The 21,252-nt window shown below is 41.3% G+C and overlaps 1 protein-coding gene and 1 long non-coding RNA gene across 19 annotated transcripts in view; both read right to left on the minus strand.

The window, feature by feature from the left end:
• Nucleotides 1-21,252, minus strand: part of NCKAP5 (NCK associated protein 5) — a 435,119-nt gene that overhangs the window by 313,515 nt on the left and 100,352 nt on the right. The gene's annotated exons all lie outside the window — the stretch shown is intronic.
• On the minus strand, nucleotides 6,976-19,793 carry LOC110352862 (uncharacterized). The gene is made up of 3 exons (XR_002402547.4): nucleotides 19,588-19,793; nucleotides 14,259-14,328; nucleotides 6,976-9,080 (listed from the first exon to the last, which is right to left on the minus strand). It is a non-coding gene; the product is annotated as an uncharacterized lncRNA (long non-coding RNA).

Here is a 21,252-nt window from a genome sequence, read left to right on the forward strand (position 1 = left end):
GAAGGCAGATGCCTTTAAACTGACAATGAAATTCTGAAGTGCCCACTCTCTAGAGAAGCGCTGGCCTTGGTCGGCGATGTGTTGTTAGAGAGCGAGCCAAATAATATCTGGCCACAAGAATATAAACCAAAGTGCTTCCCATGGACACACACAATTACGCGTTAAGAATAGCATTAACCGCATTCTTTCCGAAGACCAGCTCAAGTTCATAGTGCTGTTCAAGAAAGTAGACGGTAGATAAAATTAAAGATTACATGGTTAATGAGTATGTAAAATTGCAGCTGTGAGAGGCCTCTCTCTGCGAGGCGCTGCCTGCGTGTGTGCCACCGTGGTGGGTCCAGCCCAGGCGGCTTCTCTGCTGCTGCCTGCGTTGGAACCGCCTGAGAGGTACCTGGAGGGACTCAGGGTACAAACCAGCCCTTTCTGGGGGCTGCACACTGCCAGGGTTAACATTTAACCAGGCCCATATTCTCATCAGCAGAGAGAAGCTAGTCATTTTCCCTGCCTAGATAATTTAGCTGCACGCGTGTTCCAGTTAGCACTGCCGAACTTGCACACTCTTCTGCGTTTGCAGCACGAATTACCTAAAATAAATGTGATTTGAGCGTTGGAAGTGCAGGTCCAGAGCAGCCTGATGGGCCCTGATTTCCCAAGCGCTCCTCAGACTGGCCTCCTGCCAGCCTGGCACAGGGACCCAGGATTTTTGGATCCCATCTCCGATTCAACTCTCTCTGGTTAAAGCAGCTTGCTGAAAAACAGTGGGTAGCTCACATTTATTTTTTTCTGAACCGTCTCTAATTTGACAGCATTTTTGCAGTATTCATGGGCTTAGATTATATGCCAGGAGTCCTGGCCCCAAAGGAAGGGTATTAGATTTTGTATTCTTTTGCTCTGAATCTAGATTAATAGCCCTAAATTCCTTCTCCCAGTGGACTGAAAAGAGATGCTTTGAAATCTATGCATTTGTTGGGCCATATTCATTTGTACATGTAACTAATTACAAAGTAATTAGTATTATCTCAATACATCTAAACACAGACAAGAAAGGGAAGACACAACCATTTATTATAGTGACAAAGGAAATCAGCATTTTCTTATCATAAAACTCGGCGTAATCTTGTTTTCTTGTACATCAGTGTAATTAATCACTGTATTTAGCATTCATAGATAATAACACCTAGTATCTGCTTTGATGAGATAGAAACAAGCATATTATGAATCACTTCACAACCAGACCATCTTAATTGCTAAAATTACTGTCTCCACGCCTGCCTTTTCTGTAACAGCATTGGCTCAATGAAATGACTGAGATACCTGCATGCCTTGGCAACCACTTCAGCCGCTGCACTAATATGGCATTTGTCGTTCCTATTATGGAGCCACACTCTTCCCTCATTTACAATTGCATTAAGGCAGAGAAGTCAATGGGGTGATGCAAGGCATAAACAAGGGCATAATCAGACTTATTACAGTGGATGACTGAAGGAGTGAAAAACGCTTTCAAATTCAGAAATCCCGTCTAACTAAACCTCTCAACTGGATGGAACACAAAGTGAAACCTTACTTTTGTCTTTAACCAGGTAATAAAATAAAATATGAAATCTAAAAAAAAACTTATCAGTTAATTGGGATTGTCTTCCATTACATAAACACAGCTGACTAACCTTTAGGGCTTTTCATTAACCAAGGTTCATCAATTCTAATCATCTGGCACTCAAATACTCCAACGGCCATGCTGCTGCAATTAAAGTTGCCAGCACTGCTAACAAAGTTCTTAGGTTACACGCACAGTTATCAGTGTACGATAAGCAATCCTGTACCACGCTGATTTCACAGATACTGTCCTACCCCATTAATGTCTTAACTGGTGACAGAATTTATTAATGGAATTCATCTTCAAATATGTCCTCATTCTTTACTTTCTGTTCAGAACCAGAAGTAGTCACGAGTCCATAATCCCATGTGATATTTTATCGCAGTTAATAAACACAATAGGAGTCCTAGTAGGATTAATAATCATGTTTAAGCAAAATAATTAAGGCTTTAATCTCCTAAGGGTAATTTGTTTGACCTCATCCTACCAAATACATTCTCAACCCATTCTGCCGTATGGATTGTGACTGTGGGCAGGAGGCGAGTCAAAGTGCAAGAAAACAGCCCAACAGCTGCTTTTGAAGGTCTTTCATATTCTAAGAATATCCACATGACAAATAGAAAGATTTCTCATGGCTACCGTATGACTTTCCAGTTAAATCGCTGCCAGAAAAATATGCATAAATTAACTTAAACAGCATGTAATACTATCAATCAGAAGAATCAAAAAGCATTAGACGAGTGACTATGCAGCTGCAGACACTGAAGCAATTGCCAGACATAACATGCAGGAATAGTTTCATTGACTTCCATTGGGCTGACCACATGAGTAAAATTAATTCCAGTTCACATATTGCAGACCATAGAACCAGACCCTGAGGTTCTTGCTCCTAAAACTCTGCCCAAGCAATACACTTTCTAATGGAAGGAGCACGCATGCAACTTGGTGGAAGGAAAAACACAGCTGTGGGAGACATTTTGTTCTCTTTGTGTTTTTCCTCTTCCAGAATTATTACAGGATGTTTAGGATTGCATTTCCAAGAAGATGTATCATCTTTCTTGCTTACATTCACCATTGTTTGATTTGTCTTTTCTGTATAGATCAGGAAGAAAAGAATCAGAGGAAGTCTTAGAGCATATGATAAACACAACTTATAGCAGTAATATGACAAAACATAGCGTGACTTTCAAGCATTAGGTAAGGAAAGAACAGCCAAACTGGTGAGACCAAGGGTTCTGAGAGGCCAGCAGAAGACGTCAAGGGAAGAACATAAGAGGATGGCAAGCATAAAATCTTACATCCATGGGATACTTTCAGACAGCTCTGGTCTCAATTGTTTCTCTAATAATGCCTAAATTCAATTTTCTTCCTTGACTGCTACTGAATATTGAGATGACATTTTCATTGAGCTACCTATAGTAACTACTGTACCTCATTCATGAACCGTAGCACTTAGTTCACATCCTGAATATACTGAATATTTTCATTTCGTCACTAGTCCCTATAGCAATCATAATTTTTAAAAATGAAGATACATTTGTGGACTATGCCTGAACAATAAATACATCCAATAGCTTCTTAGCTGTTTTCAGCCATTCAGAAGCAGAAACAAAGAGATTTTCTAAGCACTTTGAGGGTTTGGTTTTGGTCTCTTGGGTTGCTTTTTCCACCAAAATCACACAGAGGGTATTAGAATTATTATTAATTCACAAGTATGTCCTGATGTGCTCATTCAAGGCTTTCTGACTGTATACCATAAGCAGTTATGAGACAACTGAAAGAAAAGTAAAAAAATAAAAATAAAAAAAATGACCTGCTATATATTGTTGCTCATGAGTCAGTGAAAGTTGTAGGTCATTGCCTCACTGCTGTGCTTCCAGAATTTCTTCTGGCAAAATGGCAGGACTGTGCCCATATTAAAAGTAATGATACTACTACTAATTTGCTAATATCTTAGAATTGTTGCTGAGTGGTCAAACTTATACTGAAAATTTGCATCAGTACTTGATCTAGCCAAGAGCAAACAGAAAGCTGAAAGCAAGCATTTGGTTTTGTTGTTTTTTGTATTCTTTTTTTCTCAAATAAATTACTTCATTTACTACAAAGACATCTACCTACACTAGCTTGGGGCTGCGTCAGTTTAGGGTTTTGCTTACAATGAATTACTTTGTGTGTTCTTTGACAGGGAGCCAATTTTGTTCAGAATAATATCTGTACAACTATGCTGGAGTCAGTAAAGCCTTGAACTTGCAGACTTACGCCCATATTTTTTTATGTACTGCAAACAGGCTGGCTGATGTCAATGAGAAAAGGCACAATGGATAAGAAGTGAAACACATACAAGAGTTCGTAGGAGGAGAACCTACAAAAATGTCATTCAACTTGTAGAGTTTTGGTGTTTGCTACAAAAGCACATTCCCACAAGCATTTCAAGAGTATCTGACACTTTGTAAACCACATTTATCAAAAAGAAAGTGCAAAAGCTACCCTTTAAAGTTTATTGTACAACTGCATCACATTAGTAACTATATGCCCCACAGCAGTTGGACTCAGTGATCCTTGTGGGTCCTTTCCAACTTGGGATATTCTATGATTCTCTGTGATACAGTGGAGCAACCATCCTCATTACACCATGCATAGTTTCAAGCCACACACTCCCACAAAGGGTATATGAAAGAGCTGTCTCTATTCAACCTCAACACTAGAAGGGGTGCCCGTAAAACGCAGTGATGTCTCCCAGAAGTGACTAAAATGTTCAGTGAGCTACACGAAGAAGCCCATAGCAAAGTCAAGAATGGAAGTCTGATCTCAAAACACAGCCTCACGTTTTTTCCACAAGACCACCAAGTGGATGCACATTTCAAACACAGTGGAAAACACTTGGGAGTCATCCTGTTTCCTTGAATTTCCCTCATTTGTAGCTGGGCTGTCAAAACGTGCTCGGTAGCAATGCTATGCATGGAATTTGCCAACAGTGGTAAGAAAATTAGGAGCAATTAGAGAGCAATACTAGTTAAAGTAATCTCAATTCTCACAACCATTTCTTCCCACAACCCATATTTGAAGTCAAATTCTGGAAACTCCATTTGATCCTTATTCATCCAAACATGCGCTCACCCTCTGAAGTGCCTGCCTGGGAGTTTTTTTCCGAAAAGCGCCGAACAACAATGTCAATTGTTGGCCCAAAGTCAGCTGGAAACAAGCCACAACCTAGACACAGTTGGCCCTCAGGATATGCTTCCAAAGACCTTGACAAACTTAGAATTAAATTTTAATTATCCCTGTTCAGTTTGATTTATACTAATTGTCAATATCTGTGGTTTGAAATAACACATTTTACAACACGATCAGTCAGACAAAATATTTTCCTAATGACTAAAGGGAGGAAGAGTCTGCAGTAAGTCCAAGAATTATATTATCAATCTTATTTATTATTTTTTTAAACCATAGAACACAAACATTTTAGGAGACATTGATCTGAAATTGGGGTGAAAGGCTGAAAAATACTGTTTTTCTGGTTTTGCAGCAGTCAGATTTAGGAGTCTAATCCTGCAGACACGTTAGCAGTTGAGGTCCCAAGAGTTCACAGAGATAATTAATGGTGTTAGAAACACTCAGAAATTTTGAAGAGTCCACAGAAGCATACAAATTTTACTTGCCAACTATTTTTCTTTAAATAATTCTGGTGTGCTAAGTGTTGGTAATTTATTCAGTTGGACAAAGATTTGTGTGACGTTCTTCACAGCAAGTAAGCCCACAACCCGTCTGTACCCACGACAAGTCCATTAACGTATTCAACTCATTTCATTCCTGTAGAATTGCACAGAAAAGGTCACTTTTAACACTAGGCTATGGGGTTCGTCAGGTTCTGGGCAATACTTCTGAAATAAATGACTGCCATGACTTAAAGGACAGCAGGCAGAACAACAAACAAACTCTTTCTGAAGTGGTGGCAGCATTTCTTGCCTTCCAGCAGTGGCCACTAGCAGAACTACAGGCTCAAGCTGTAGCTGTGCCATGATTTTTTTTTTTTTAATCAATACTTCAAGTTGCTCAGAAATGATCTGCTTTCCTGCTTTGAATCATTTACAACAAAATTACTCCATATGGTGGTAAAAATCAAAAGCAGAGGGGTAGATTAAAAATCTAAGAGCAACTCAATTCACATGAAATAAGAACTGCTAAGCTTCTGTGAAAAATAGATCCCAATAATGTTAGCAGAGGAGCATTTGGAGGCCATAAACCATGGCAATATTGCAGTTGCTGTCCCTGTGCCGAGCAAACAGCTCACCAGAAACAAATCGCATCATTTGCAACCAGTGTATCAGTAGGTCACTGTAACAGACGATGTACATAGGCCTCTATTCTCAATGATCCTTTTTTTTTTTCCCATGTATAAAATGGATAAAACTTATATACTTTCCCATTTGTTTATTATTTATTTATTTATTTATTTATTTCTGTGACTGGGCTCTGAAATTGCTTCTGCCATGGGTCTATGAATTCCCAGCCTGTATTTGATTCATTCTTACCAGCAGTCACTTAAGCTGAAAAGACATTATAAGCTTTTGTGATTTTGTTTGCTTTTTAAAGGTAGTCTCCTGTAACGACTCCTTTCTAATAAGCTACTTGCTTTTCATAATATCAATTGGATGAAACATTTCACTTCATGCCTCAAATCTTGCCTCATTTACACCCATCATTCACGTTGGCTATAAATAAAATTACCATCGCCTTTCTCTTAAATAACTCATGTGAGTAAAACTTGCCCATCCTGAATCCCATAGACAATGGAAAAAAGAGGGGACTTTCTAGCTTTTCTGCACTTTACCCTCGGAAACACACAGCTGGTAAGCCAATGGACTTCCTCACACGAGATCATTGCTCATTCACAAAGACGAGCCCAGAAACTCCACGTATCATCTGGGAATACTGTATATTAATCTTCTTGAACAACTCCTACCCTGCCCTAAAGCAAAATTTGTCCTTTAAGAATTACAGCACATTATTCTATAACAACATTTTTCTTCTCTTCTCACCCAGGCAGCAGAAATATGAGAAGGTGAAGGAAAACTCTGTGGCAGTTCCCCCAGAGGAGGCTGAAGTCTCCATCTCAGCCCAGCTACAGACATTGCTGGATTCTGATTCTCTGCCTCTGAGAGCAACACAGCCTTAAAATGTTTCTGACAGCTTCTTCTAAAGTTAGCCCATCAGTTGCCATCCATCTACATGTAACATTGGCAGCTGCAATGGGCTCCGCAGAGGCCTCAAGTAATTCTGCGCAGAACCTGTCCTCCTGGATAGAGGGGAAGAATTTATGCCCAAGACTGCTAATTTTGAGCACAGACACTTCTACATCCTCACAAACTATAAAAATCTAGGCTGCTGGCCAAATCAGTGCTTAGGAGGATGAGCAGGGAAGACTTAAGCAGCAATTCAAGGGAACAGAAACAACTGTGGCTCCCAAGGAAGAAAGCAAGAATAGCAAAAAGTATCAAAATACCATTAAATATTGAAATTCCGCTAGGTATTTTGGGGAAGAGATCGGTGGGGCTTTAGGGGAATGTATTTAGGGGAAGATACACTCGGTTTGTGTCCCTTGTCCTGTGTGATCTCATGCTAGGATAAGGAATGCCAGGTCCTACCCCCGAAGAAACTTCCCCTTTGCCGGAGGTCACGGTGTTTGCCACTTCTGCAGTCTCCTGGAGGCAAAGCCTCTTCGTTGCCTCTTCCAGAGCTGACAGACCTCATCACTGCCAAAGCTCTGCTCAGCGCAGCACTGGGGTGCAGGAGCAGAGGGAGAAGCAGAGGCTTTCCAGAGCAGACACCCAGGTAGCATCCCCCAGCCCTGGGACAGGTCATCTGTGCAGGCCTGGATTACCAGCTCTGCAATGCCAGCAATGTGGATAACACAATGCCACGGTAGGATTAACACCTAATAATTTTGCTGTCATTTGCTATTGCATATTTCTAGAACTGCGATAATGCCCTGAAAGCTGCGTATCAGCTATTATTTCAGGGAAGGCTTTGTGAGAATTATCTCTTAAAGCGGAAGGTTTCTATAGAGTCGTTGTGCTTTAACTGTATGTGCTCACAGTCCAAGGTTCATTAATTCAACAGACAATTTATTCTTTTGCAAAAATGATACTCCAGAAGCTACTATTTGAACAGAAATAACATTTCACATGAAGCAGACTCCACAGGGAAGAGACTAACTACCAGATGTTTTATGTTCATTTAATAAATTTATGAAATTGCAAGCTTGACTGAAAAGAAATCTAAGAGAAAAAAAAAATCTGTTTGGAGAACAAATGTTGCCTTCATATAGCTGTTTATCAATACCAACAAGACAGCGACACAGCACAGAGTTTAAATCTTTAACTGCTTAACATCTCCCAAGCAAAGATATAATAGAGCAATGACCTCAGGATCTGTCCCCAGAGTTGAGAACAAAATAGAAAAAAACACAGGTTTGTCAACTTAAGGTTGTCTGCAAGTTAAAAGAGTCTTCTAAGCAAATCTGTGTTCATCTTCCTTGGGCAATAATGAGCTTTTTCTGCCACAAGTTTTCTAGTGTAGCAGTAAGAGGTAGATTTACTGCATTTAACTTTCAATTCTGTACCACAAATAGTAAAAAAAAAATGATAAAACTTAGAAAAGAGCACAGCACAGCAGCCTTCTTCCGGCACATGGGAAGGATCTTCAGTGCAGACCCTGGGCCGAAGCTAGGATTGGCATCCCTGACATCGAATTCACCCAAATTGCCTCTGAGGTGCAGAATCCTTTAACAGGATGGGAGTAAAAGGCTTCACAAAGAACAAAGATGTAAAACCAATTGAGTCAAAAGGAGAGGAATGGGTTTTGATCATTTGTGTGGTGAAGGTGAGCTGTGTCTGGTGGAAGTCCACGCAATGTGTGCTGTGCTGACACCATGTTTATTTATACACAGCATAAATGCCCTCGGGGCTGGGAGTTCAGGGGACAGCTTTACCCTAACATACAGCATCCTTGCTCCACTCCTTTCCTTTTCATCAGGAAAGTATCTCTCCATGGGATAGGGGTTTTCTTATCTGCAGAGAACATGCAGAGCTCTCATACATCCCACTGCAGAGTCTTCAACAGTATTTAAGGGCTGATGTGGGGGTTTTGGGGGAACAACCTTCATGGAAAGAGTAAACATTATGACTCCAGCCATCAGCCTGTGAATCACTCGGATAACTTCTTAGCACAGAGAAAGGCAGCGTGCCATTGCAACAGCACATCCACACATTCACACACTTGAATAAGACTTCTTTTGGCCCAAAATGTCTGGTCCAGATTTCAACTCCCAGGCTATTGGCTTGGCATCAGGCTGTCAGTCGTACAGCCTGGGATGGCAGCCCTCATTCTCCTGCTAACTCGGTGCCTTCTGTTTCTAAGCAATGGACGCCGGATCCCTGCGGGAGTTCTGAATTGCTGGATGCACGTCAGGAACCTGGCAAAGGAACTTCAGGAGAGGGGTGGGAAGGAGTCAGAAGAAATGATAAAAAATAAATTAGATGGATTTAAGTTTGATTCAAAAAGAAAAGCTTTTCTGAGTCCCAGTGGCTCCTGACTCACCGTTCCAGCCTGTACAGATACAAAAGGTGGGATGCCCAAACTCAGAGGGGGTGGTGTACACTACATAGGGACTATAACTAGCACAGGGCACTAGATAGCTGAAGCTATCCAGTTCCACAGGGACCAAGATTTCCTTTGGTTCGCTTCCATTTCCCCCCTCTGTATCCCTTCCCTTATTGCAACTGAAAGTGGGAAATCCCCAGGGCTGTGAGGAACCCAGCAGCCACACAGACACATCCCACAGGCTCGGGATACCAACCCTACACGAGCAGAGATTGTAAAAGCTGAGAGAACTTTCCCATCTGTCATTTCCCAGCCCTCTTTTACTTCAGACTGTCACACACAGTGCATGAAGGATACCAGCAATGACACCGCTGTGTATTTTCCTCACTATGCAGTGTGTGGAGAATCACGCTTGTAAAATGCACAGGGAGAGATCAGTGGGGTGGCACCACGTACCACACCTTCATTTGATTTTCACTTCACTCTTAGACACTCAATATTTAAGCATTAACAGTCTAACGCATAAACTTTATGGATGGGTGCTCTTCAAATGAGACAGCGTCAAAGATTTTGTGCCAAAACGACTATTTTCTCCGATAAAATTAAGTCCTTTACACTTCCATGCATGCCTTTTATGTATATGAGACCTTTAACCAAAACATATGCTTCTCTTCTGCAGAGTAATTTCTTCCTTTGTCAACAGTACATGCACTGACTGCTGAGCGGAGAAGAATCCAAAAATTTTAACTTCAGTTTTCGGCTTTCCTAACCTTATACAATCACTACAGTCATGTCTCACTTGACAGCAGTTGACTCTAAATGTTTCTGCTTCCCTAGAGGGGAAAAAAAAAAAAAAAAAAGAAAAAAAAAAGAAAGAAACAGAAGACAGAATAGAGCATTTCAAAAGAACTATCATAGCCATTAGTTCCACAAACACACTGCACCTAGCTCAGAACCAAATTCTGCCCTCAAAAAATAATGTGTCACTTACAATTATGTGTGTATGCACACAGAAAGTGATAGGGACAGGCAGAATGAGAGGACAGTCTAGCCCCCGAATTTTATAAAGCAGCATATGCCTCAGGTGTACAAGTGTCGTGGATATCCATTATACTGTTATCTTTGTTCAACAAGACTTTGTGTGTTTTGAAAATGGAGTTCATCAACAAAATTAACTAATTATTTCACAGAAAAAGTTGGTGGGGGGTGCGTTGCCTTTTAATTTTAATTCAGATTGCTTCTACCAGCTCTAGCTGTCAACGCTGGTTAAAATAAAACAGGCAAGCAGGAGATCTGGACCATTTTTATCATACTTCATATGATAAAATATGTATAACTTCAAAATAGTTAATAGAAATCTAGCACAATATTCATACATTGCAATTTAATTCAAATATGATTCACAGATATCCTTGTGGGTTAAGTATTACTATTCCTGTTATATGGAAAGAATTGCTAGAAAGTCAGTGGCAGAATAAGCTCCTAGATTTTGTTTCTGTGCCCACCCCACTTGTGTCCTATAGCTCTTCTTTAAAGGAATTTCACAATATTCACAATATTTATGCCAGTTCTTCTAGGAAAAAGCAATTTTCATGTTATGTGTCAGTGGCACAACCTAACACGTCCCATAGTGGATACAAATATTGCAAAGAGAGCTGGGCAAGAAATGTCTAAGTGCACATTTTGTAACTTTTCCATGCTGAAGTGGGAAATGACAGAGACCTTTCAACAGTTTTCATAGTAGATGAAGGAGGTAGATGGTTTGGGCATTCATCTGAAACATAAAAAAGCATGACTAAGCAGGTGCTGGTGTAGTCTGTCTTATTTCAGTCCAGGTTCTTTATCTCTGTCTTATTTAATTATAAACTGCAATATGAAAGATTTATCAGTTTAAAAAATAAAGATCTGATACATTTCAGCAAGAAATGTCATAATCTTAAAACGGGCATGTTACTATGAAAAGTTAAGGAAAAACAAATGACTATCCCTTTTATTTTTCCTGATTGCAATACAAAGTGATAAAGGCACCCAGCTTTGACCCATCCCGTGATCTGCATTGGTTGGGACAGTCCTGGAAAACAATTTCTTGCCCAGTTCCCCAGGACTTACTCGGAATGCTTCTCTGTCATGGAAAATCCACAGCTAAAAATTAAACTGAGGACCAAGATCGCCTTGGTCTTTGACAGATCAATTTCAGATTTCCACTGGAATCTAAAAGCAAAAGCAAAAGCACACCCAACGTGTGGCAAAGATAAAACAAATAGCTCTAAAAATTGCTGGAGGATCAGCACAGTGCTGATAGAGTAGTGAATCAAAAGGCACACATCCTTTAAGGCTTCATGCTGACAGTCCTGCACTGAAGGCACGAGACAACTCAGATGAGTCACACTGTGTTACAGCATTTATCATAAATCAATGCTATTAATGCAAGCAGACAAGATAAGTCACTATCTGATGTGTTAGTCGAGACAGAACAGGAAGAGACAGATTTTGTACAAACCAGTTGAACACAAAATAAATACAAAAGCATTTTTGTTCTTTGAAACAGCCCTCTTACTGGTGAAAAAAAAAAACATCACTATTCACATATCTTCAGAAATTCTTGTTTTGAAAGTAACATTTTGAATGTTATTTTCCTCCAGCCTAAAGGTCAAAGGGATTCTACAGGTGGCACATTCCTGTTACAACAACCACTCTGCCTTCTGCCCCGAAGTCAGGGGAAGGAGAGGAGCTCAAGGCAATGGGCCGCTGCATTAGGAGAGGATGAACCACTTCTTGCAGGGCTGCTCTCTTACCTACTCGTGCCTCCCTTCACACATCTTTCCTTGCGACTTCCACACTGCTTCCAGTGGCTCTTCATGCATTGCTGCCACGGGGGATGAGGAAAGATTGCCCATGTGTCAAGTTATTGGCAGTGCTTCTGCCCATAAAGTCAGTGACGTACCGTAATGACACCCTGTCCTCCAGAGCACTCAGGCAAGACTGCAAAGCGCTTGAGGAAAGGTAGCAGCTCTTAGCCTCAAGTTACTGGTGAAGGAACTGAGACACAGCATTAGCCACTGTGAAAACGGAGCCACGAAGTGGAAGCAGCCACTAATTACTGGTTTCTCTTTTCCACCACTATTTTGTCCATCATCACTGAAAAGTTAGTTATGCCAGATCATGCCTTCCTCAGCTGTTTGCTTACGCAGAAGAATAAACTGCTGCAAATCCCTTTTCCCTCTGAGAACCGACCCAGTGATATAGTTGCTTCATAACATTACTAGGCTGAAAAACAAGGAGTGAAACAATGAGAGCATGACACCTAAACCTGGTTCCTGATCCTTACCCCTCTCGAACTGCAGAAGTACTGGATTGCATAGGCAGCAGGGCCATCATTATCCCCAGGCTGACCTCCTGCGTAATGAAGGCCACTGAATTTCATTTGGTAACTGGGGCGGTGGAGGGAATTAATAAGGGGAGTTTGATTCTGCCTGCTGCAGGAGCTCTTGAGGCAGCTGAGGCAGTAGGAGGTTACCAGGAGGGTAAGGTCATCCCTTCCGTGCTCCTTCCAGGCAGTGAAAGCTCCATTAATTCTGTACTCTCCAAATGTAAAACTTCCAAGTATGAAAATATAGATAAGCCTTTATTCTCATTTATAAACTCATTTAACAACTTTTCCAAGCTTTGCCTACCAGGACAGACCCATCACCCTAAAGCTACTGGCCAGCCATGCGGCAGACCTTGCTGAAATGTTGCCACTCTGCAGCAAACTCTGTGTTACTCACAGTCACAGAGAGTGGAAAAGTTCAAAAAATGGCCGGGGATGCACCACATACTGCCTTTTCTTACTGCTTTTTTCCAGGTCTGTAGTGGCCAGAAATCTCAGTAAGGAAGGGAAAGAAAACAGAAGAAAACAGCCTTTGAAAAGTTTAGCAAGGCATTTCTATCTCAAATACCAGAAAAATACTAGGAAAACATTGTATAAACCGTGCTTCTGGGATTTCTTTTGTCCTTATTTTACAGGGATAAAACTATGGTGAAAGAGAGCGAAAAACTAGAACACACTAATAACAGTAAATTTACAGGAGGGAAATCCCAGTAAAAATCACAGCAGGATCTTCTCCCTTCAAGCAAATTCAGACAGAAGTTGCCACACGCAATGCAGCCCAGAACATGGCCAACCCATCAAATGATGAGATTCAGCACGAGCTGTAGAGAAGCTTTTAAGCAAGTGACCAGTAGCCCATTGCAACAGGGAGTACCCCCAGTTTCAGCCCCGTCCTGTGGAGCTTCCCCAGTTCCCACCTGAGGAGTTTCTTACGAATCACTTCTCCGCGGGGACATTTGCTCCAGGAACAGCAGGAGAGGTCACTGCCCAGACACCCTGTGTGTCCCAAAGCTGCACTGCACATCCAGAAGAAGACAAGTCCATCATATATAAACACTGCCATCACTTCCTTCTTTATACATGCGGAAACTCTGCAACTTTAGGAAGGTTCAGAACAGTGCCTTTCCTCCGCCCCTGCTGTGACATGCGGGATGTATCCTGGGGATGCCCATTTGGCAGAAACCACCTTGGTTCAGTGGTTTATTAGCCATTTGTTTGCCATCTGAAAGACCCCACACAGACACTGGATGTTTTGTTTTCTTTTCCTGACTGCTTTCACACGTGAAGCTGCAAGGACGTGTCAATTGATCAGATGAAGCTACTGCACACTTAAACTCACAGCGAGCGTGCCAGGTGAGGAGTCCATGTAATCAGCTGCTTGGGTCGGTGCAGCTGCTGGCAACTTGTCCTCTGCTGGAAAACAGCCCCAGTGCTTAAAGGCTCCAATCCCACCCCATGTCTGCACCCCAAAATAAAGCTCCCCCTCCAGACTGCCCTTCAACTTATGTTTTGAAAAATTTCAGGATGACGGACAGAATTCGCAGCACAAGAAGTTTCCTCGCATGAACCAACAGTGGAATCAGAGTAAATAAGCATCACTCTGTCTCCTCTCTCCTCTACTGTAACCATTTTGTCCTCATTTGGTCCACAACAGGTTCCTCTACTGACAGCACGACAAAAGTCTCCACTGACCTTACCAGTTTGGGTTCCACTGTAGGTGCTCTGAATTGAAAGGCTCCAAGCTAGCATTCCATTATGCCACCTATAATGCATTAATATACATGCAATTAATTTTAAAAACTTTCCAGTTCTGAACCCAACTCATATACTTATAATAATTAAAATCTTCTAAAGTGCTGTACTTGTTGCATACACTTTGCCATTAGGTTTAAAATACAAGTGCTTACAGAATCGAGCTACGGCTGCAATTTCTCTTTCTGCATTTTCATCTTCCGCGAAGCTGAAGGGACAGCTTTTGTAGCAAGGACAGTCATTACATTTTTGAACAAACGGAGTTCATTCAGTGACAGGTTTATTGCTTGTTTGTCTCAGAAATATTTGCTACAATGGACATCATAGAAAATTGCAAGAAACTGAAATATTGAATGTAGTTTGAATTGCATTATATGGAATTCTACAGCTCAAATGGTATTTGATAAAACAATATTCTCGACTCAAATCACCGTGCCCAAGAAGGATGCTTGGGTCACTAACAAAAGCTGGATCTTATTTGTTTTCTGCCAATATTTTTGCTTGACTAAAGAAAGGCTTGAATCTTCTTGACATCATAATTTCATTGTATCCCAGGATCGGCACAGAACTGAATAACTCTGCTTGCTTGAGCTGCCAATGTTATTACTTTAAAAGTTTACAGAAGCAGGGAGTGCACTGTAAATTTGACATTCCTGTAGGATATAGAAATGTCACATTTAAACATATCCCTCAAAATGCTTTTTCAAAATGGCAGGATTAGGGACACAGGTCATGTTTTTGACATTATTTATAGTCAAGTTGCTCAGATTACTTATGGAAAAAGCAGCCATGAGACTTATTATACCCACAGCCACCCATCACTCAGATATATGTTATGGTGAAAAGATAAGACCAGCTCCGCTGGGGGGAATGAACTGAGATGAGAAATGCTGGGCACTGCATGTGGCAGCATTTCAACCTGCAAACTCCCCAAACAGAGAGTTAAGAGTCAGCCTAAGGTCTCTCCCTAAGTACTGTGTTCTCCTCCCCAAAGCAGGAGACGAACTGCAGCCTGTGGGAGAGCTAAGTCAGGGAAGAGAGAATACAAACTTTAAACCAACAGGAGGTTTCAAGAGATGTGAGAGAAGTTAATTGTTTCCCACTAGAACATGAAATTTCTTACCTGACTCTGGAGTATGAAAAAGGAAAACTCTGAACGCTCTGTCCCTGTCCTATAATTCAGTATAATTTACCTTATCATTTCTACAGCATTCCTTAAAACTGATTTTAATGGGCACCTAAGCAGCACTGCTACATAAGCTCTTGAGAAGTATCAACAGAGCATGTTAATTTAATGCTACACTAACCAGCGTAATGTCAAAGCTCCTGGTTCAAATTTAAATATGCTTTCCCTCCTCTGGATCCTTCCTTACTGCTCATCAAGGATGAGCCTCAGTAAACAAACATGTTATGTAAATTCCTCAGACAATCACCTGCATTTACAAGTTACAGATGAGCAAATCCTCTCCCCCATCCCCTCACCCCCAGGGGAGAGCCCCAGGCCCCAAGGCAGCACAGGGTGCCCAGCAGCAGCACGGCTGCTGAGAAGAGCTGAAGGAAAAGCCGAGGCACAAAGACCAGGCTGAGCCAGGGATGTGTAGGGAAGGCAAGTCAAACTCCATTCAAAACCACAAAATAACGAATTGTAACAGTATCTGACTTGAAAGGATTTTTTCCCCCCATTATTTTGTTCTGGAACTTGTAATAACCTGACATTTCTTAAAATACCAAAATTGAAGTACAAAGAGCCCAATTAAGTAATGCCGAGATTATGAAACAAGCCAGGTGCAGCACAAAAATTCAAATTAACGCTCATCGCAAGCTTCAAATCAAGTGTCAGTTTGCTCCTTTTTATTTTAATTTATTGTAGTCAACATTAGTTAAAGCTGGAGACATTTGTTCTCTTGCTAATGATACACACACAACTCCCACTTCCATCCCCCTGCTCCTTCCAATTAAGAACTTCTTCAGAACATTTCAGCTAGGAGGCTTATCTGGCACAGATTATTCACTGCATCATATGGATCCAGGTTCTTATGTCTGCGAGCTCTTTAGAGCAGCAATTTGTTCTTTGTTTAGCATATTTTGCAGCGCGCAGTGCTAAATAAGCTTAGGGAGCTCTAGTCACTGAGGCATGTTTGCGCTGGGTGCATTCGGCGTTGCCTCATGCTTTGTTGTTGGAGTCTGTGCAAAACCCTGCCTCGGTGCCATGAATAAAATCCTGGCTGCCTCTAAGTGGATCTGTTTCTTGAGGAAACCTTCAGACTAAACACACAGAAATTAGTGGATCTGAGAAGCTCTGTAGGTGGAAACAGCACACATTGTATTACCTCGCTGCTCCCTAAGTATACGAAATGAGCAGCAGCTCACTGCTTACCTCCCTGCACAACTAATTGCCTTCCTTACCATGCTTCTGACACATCTTGCATGCACCCTGGGTGCATTTAACACCGACCGAGTAACAAAACACCAGTTCCTTCACGTGGGAAATTCAACGCAGCTCACCCAAGTTAACCCTATTGCTTTTGCATTAGCTCCTAACTTTTCAGCCTCACTGAAATACATTTTGAGAACTAAAAACACCTGGCATGGTTCCTCTGAGGAGCATGGAACAGGTTTCTGCCATCGATGTTGAGCATGGAACATGCAGGACTTTATAAAAGCCTCACATCTGTTAGCATGGACACCAGAGGGGCTGGACAGACCCAGTGGCTGCATCTTCTCGTCTTGAGATTCATTTCCAACAGACTGCCAAACATGTTGGTGTTTGAAAGCCCTATGTCCTCCATGAAAAATGTTTTCTTCCCAGAAAATACAGGTTATGTCTTCGGTTTTGTTTAAATAAAGCTTTCTCACCGCTATCATTGTTAAGGGAACTGGAAATGGGCAATCAGTGCTCTGCACTCTTACAGGCTTTCCCCGAAGGGAAGGGAAATCCAACAAAACATTATCTTCCATCTCATGTGACTCTCATCCTCCCGGCTCACACATCGGAGACTGAGCAAGGGGTGTTTAGATAAGACACTGTAAGTGGTTACAGGGACTGTGTTGCCAATATTCCTGCTCTCAGCTGACAGGAGAGGACTTGTAATACCTGCAGGTTATAAGACATCTGAACCCAGGCTGAATCCCTCCGATGGCAGGAAGGATACTTAAAGTGAACACTTGATTTCCACAGCTGCTACACAACCTAAGCAATCAGTTCAAACACTGAGAAAGGCTTAAAGTGCTTAAGCTATCAGCACTTCTTTCTCTGACAGAGACACATGAAAAACAGAGACAAGAGTATGCTGACGAGATTTCCACTGAGGGAAAAAGCAATCTCACCAAGCTGCGGGGCCAGGCTCCTGCTTTCACTCAGACCAGCAGAAATCTGCAGAAACTTCACCAGACTGCCCTTCACCAAACAGCATCGAGCCTTAAGCAGCCTTAGCCAAAGGAAATATTTCAGGTTTCTGGTCTCTTGACCTGATTTTAGTCATGCTTGCTTGATTGCTAAGCTCTTAATTCCGGCTGATACCAGGTTAGTATAAACTGAAATAGTTTGATTAGCATCGATGCCGATTTATACCACATAAGGGCTCGGTCTGCTGGCTTTCTTAAAAGGCTTCTCAATTTACTCCAAAGCTTATGGGGGCGAAATCTTTACACTGGAGTTTCAAACTGCAAGCCTAATTTTGAAAAGGGGCTTGACAGAAAAGTTCTTCTCTAATATATAGATTAGAGGGGCAGAAAATGGGCCAGTTGGCATTAAACTTCACTGTCCTCCCCTCCCTCTGCCTGTCTAATCCACCAGAACACTCAGCTTACCCTTTAAATAAACAAGAACCAGTTCAGGTTGCATATTTTATCTCACAATTGCATTTGGTGCTCCAAAAGCACATTAAAAGTGGTTTTAAACATATATATTGTATATGTTTATGTGTTCTTTATCTTGCCTGTAGGGATTGATACTTTCTTAAAATTTTACATATGATTATATATGAATGAAAATAAGAGTAAGTTCAAAGCCCAACTAGTGTGCTTAGGACTTTGTATTTTAATAAGCATAACAGGCAATGATAAAAATACCTATCAGTCTCCAGTCCTAAAGGAAGAAAAGGATGGAAATTGCAAACTCAAACAGTCAAAACAAGGTAAACAAGAGTTAGGAGGCTTCCCCTTGTTTACTTTCAATGAAATTTGATACTTTTTCTACTTTCAAATATTTCAATATTTCAAACCCTTGTTTTGAAATTGGAAACCACTAACTCCAAACTTCTAGATATTAACACAGCTCCCAAAACATGCGTTAGGTTTTAACGTTAATATGAGAAAAATCAACTTAATAATCGTTTTAGTATTAAACTTACTTCTAAATCATGCACATTAAAACACTGAACACTCGCTCCTGAATATTTGTTCATATTTTAATCCTACAGGAATGATGAAATACAGATCAAAGAAGCTGCCTGTTTAGCCAACTACCTTAGTGAAAGGTAGGAACCAGAAAAGTAGAAACTCTCTCCCAGCTTTACAGGAGACCACACTATTCCCTGCAGCAAGAGGTGCAATTATGGTCACCACTATTATCCAAGGTCAGAAAATTATTGAATACTATTAAAAGTTCATCCAAAGTACTTATACCTCAGTGACCTCCAGCGATCTTGAATTCCACTGGGTGACAACATATTGGCTTACTTATTGCCTCTTATTTGAGACGGGCCCCAAGCTAAACTTATTAAGAAGTGTTCGGATCCAAGGATTTGAGTCGACACAGTTTTAATTCGCAGCAGTTCTTTCATTTCAGAAGGTGTCTTATTTCCTTCTCTCAGGCATCTGGGAGCACACTTTGCTAAAAGCCCAGGGAACAGCATCATTAACCTTGATGCTGATTACACCTCCTGCCTTTGGACTGCGGGCTGCCACTGCAATAAATACCAGCAGCCAGTTCTACAAACGGAGCAGGCACATTTACAATCATTAATGATATTGTAGCTCTGTAATGTAGGTTTAGACCTCCAAACCCATCACGGAGTTGGGTGCAATGGGCACGTTGAAACCCAGATGCTGAGTCAGTGCTGGCTGATCGGGTGCCCCAGCACCACCCCTCCTGCCACAGCTGTGCCAAATGAGCTTTGCACGTGGGAGCTGAGCTGACAGCACGGCTGCACAGAGCCACGCAGCCATGCCAACAAAATTCAGTGCAAAAGGGATTAAAGTAGAGCCAACATTATCAGCAGGAAATTATTTTTCGGTACTTGCCTATTTTAGTTTTTTAAAACCTCACCTTTTTCTGGCTGCCTCATGTTATTAAAGCACAAGGGTTGCGAATGCACCAAGACTACCCTGAATCCAGGCTCCAGTTGGTATAGCTCCCTTCAACAGAAGCTCACATCTATGGGTGACACTGGGGACATGCTAGGTAAGAAAACCACAGCCTGTGTTGGACTTCCCTTTCCACCACCTGAAACTGGTCCTGACCAGCTGTATGGAGTTGTCCCAGATAGCAGCACCAATGAGGGGCAGATGAGTCAGCATCCTTCTTACAAAGAGCTGATGTGGTTACAGATGAGACAATAAGATATACAATACACCTTAACAGCTCTAGGAGTGCTGTAACTGACCTTCTGTCTTGTGCATCTTCCTCAAGAAGCTAGGGCAGAGCGCATATGGACCAGCAGCGAGCATCTTTTCAGTCCTGTCCCATCCCAACACGCTGCCTTCCCATGCCTTCCACTTTAGGCAAATGGAAAAACACTGAAAATGTATTTACCATCTGGAAGGAAGAACACTGCACGTTTCTCTTCTGAAGAAGGATCTTTCAGATACAAAGAAGTGTGAAAAAGTTTTAACTGCACTTACTGTAAGTTTTTAATTAGTTTTGACTTTTTTTTGAAAGTTCAGAGTTAGTGCTATTCCTCTATTCATAAAATGTTTAAAATTATCTCACAGTCCTGAAATACTTAAAGGATTTATTTTTTAATTAATCTTAATGTATAAATGAATTAACTAATATAATTGCTCATTTCAGAAAGTTAATTCTGTACTCAAAAGAGTAGATGCTATAATATTGGTGCCACATAAACTATTCTTTACAGATATTAAAGTAGCTGAATCCCTATTTTAATTGTCAAATCCGGATTAGGAAAGTTTTTGGCCATGAAGAATACTTTGATCTGTGTGTAATTACAAATCTTTACGTTGGCATGGTTTGCACTTCTGCAGCTAGCATTTCCCTGCCAAATGTGTCTTTGTAAATGTAACGTCTAGGTAGGTGGAGGTTTAATGGCTCAGACCTTCAAAGGAACTTATGGAGTCTGAAAGTTTCCAGTGTCCCACTTGATGGGATCTGTGTTTCAGATTTCCAACATTTCTGCAATCTAGGTACCCAAAGTTGAATGCCCCAAAGTTTAACCGAAGTTTAAACAAAGCTCCATTCAGAAATAATTCCGTGCCTTGCCTAGGCGTGGTGTGCCGATACCTCAGCATGTTTAATTGTGTGTCCCTTAGCTGCTGAATTTTGCACAAACTTACCAATACCGTGTAGCAGCCAATCTGGGAGGCTGGGAGGCAGCTACTGCAATAATTCAGCTTGTGCCGTTATCCAGACATAAATCAAACCCTCTGTATCCTGCTGAGACAGCAAGACCCAAGCTTTGCTGAATCCCTACACTGATAAAAAAAAAAAAAAAAAAAAAAAAAGGAAAAGAAAAAAAAGCCCTGACAATGTAGTTGATGTGGTACTCAAAGGAGAGCTTGAAGTCGCAGATGAAACCAAGATTACAAGGTGGTTGGAAAGTAAATAACAATCCCATCAAACAGAACCACACATGGAAGGGGGTTAGGAGGAACCTGCTGCTTAGCCAGTGACAGCCCGTGTGATTCAGTATCACAAGACAATCCAATTTACAAAGACAAAAAATGAAAGAAAAGTCCAATCCAATCCTTGGTA

Source organism: Anas platyrhynchos, chromosome 7 (assembly GCF_047663525.1).
Source record: "Anas platyrhynchos isolate ZD024472 breed Pekin duck chromosome 7, IASCAAS_PekinDuck_T2T, whole genome shotgun sequence".
Taxonomy (NCBI): Eukaryota; Metazoa; Chordata; class Aves; order Anseriformes; family Anatidae; genus Anas; species Anas platyrhynchos.